The sequence below is a fragment of the Pundamilia nyererei genome, unplaced genomic scaffold, assembly GCF_000239375.1.
Source record: "Pundamilia nyererei isolate P.nyererei 1_Seehausen unplaced genomic scaffold, PunNye1.0 scaffold00075, whole genome shotgun sequence".
Taxonomy (NCBI): Eukaryota; Metazoa; Chordata; class Actinopteri; order Cichliformes; family Cichlidae; genus Pundamilia; species Pundamilia nyererei.
Genome location: NW_005187476.1, coordinates 1,559,492 through 1,560,821, shown reverse-complemented (window position 1 = coordinate 1,560,821; position 1,330 = coordinate 1,559,492). Strand labels below are relative to the sequence as shown.

The 1,330-nt window shown below is 41.3% G+C and overlaps 1 protein-coding gene across 1 annotated transcript in view; it reads right to left on the bottom strand.

Annotated features, from left to right (window-relative positions):
- Positions 1-1,330, bottom strand: part of ccdc40 (coiled-coil domain 40 molecular ruler complex subunit) — a 15,219-nt gene that overhangs the window by 9,372 nt on the left and 4,517 nt on the right. The gene's annotated exons all lie outside the window — the stretch shown is intronic.

The window sequence follows — 1,330 nt, the reverse complement described above, 5'->3', positions numbered from 1 at the left end:
GGTGTGGTATTTCATCAGTGCTCAGTCGATACTGAAGGATCAAAGGTGTGCCAATAAAATATCCCCCACACCATTACACCAGCACCATCCTGAACAGCTGATACTGTGTGAATTGCCTCCACTTCCTGTTCTTATCTGAAGGGAGATTCACCCTTAGTGATTTTCTGCTGTTGTATCCCATCTGCTACAAATCATGCCTTCAGAGGTGCTCTTTCTGCATACTTTGGTTCTAGCAAGTGTTTATTTGGCTTACTGTTGTCTTCCTATCAGCTCAAAGAAGTCTGTGTCATGATCCTGGGTCTTATGACCCAGCAGTTTGAATTTTTGTGTTTTGTTATTTTGTATTATGGTTTGAGTCCACCTTGTTAGTTTAACGTTTTAGTCCCTAGGTTGTTATGTTTAGCTATTGGTTGTCAGATTTCCTTGTGTAATTGTTCCTACGTCTCCCTCTGTATATTTGTGTTTATATAATTCTGAGCTCCTGTGCGTTGTTTCCCCTCGTGTTTTGTCCCATGTTTCCCCTGCCCATGATGTCAGTCCTCTCTCCGTGCTCTCTCTCCCCTCCTGTCTGTGTCTCTGTGTTCTCCCTGTGTTACGTTTAAGGTCTGCACCTTGGGTTAGTATTTTCAGTTCCGTATCCTCCCTGTCTTGTTATGCGTAATTGTCCTCAGCTGTGCTCCCATATGTTCCCACCTCACTCATTACCTTCTGTATATTTATGTCAGAATCACCCTCTGTTCCACGTCGCGTCGTCCCTCATAGCTGTGTGTGATTCTCGCTGTGTCTTCTTGTGCATATTATAATTAGTTTTTCCCAGTTTAGTTTTGTATTGTCGTATCGCCTGTTTCCCAGCAATAAAGCTGTGCTTTTGAGTTTACTCCCCGTGAGTTTGCATTTGGGTCGTCTCCTGCCTGCACACAGCCGAAACATGACAGTCTGGCCATTATCCTCTGATCTGTGGCATCAAACAATTTGTCTCAGACAACTGCTGCTCAAAGAATATTTTCTCCTGGTTGTGCAGTATATCAGCAGTTTAAAAAAAAAAAGACTGTCTCATGTGCTCCAACAACCATGCCACGTTCAAGGTCACTTAAATCACCTTTAAGAGACCTGTTCTGATGCACAGTTTGAACTCCAGCAGGTTTTCTTGTCCATGTCTAGATACCTAAATGCAAGTACTTGAATGTGAATCCATATATCAAGGAAAATTTTCACTCAATCAATCACTGGATAAATGAACTGGACTATTGTTTTAATGTTTTCAGTTTTACTAATCGATATAAAAGCAATATTCACATCAATGAAATATTTATTTGCTATGGGTAATATG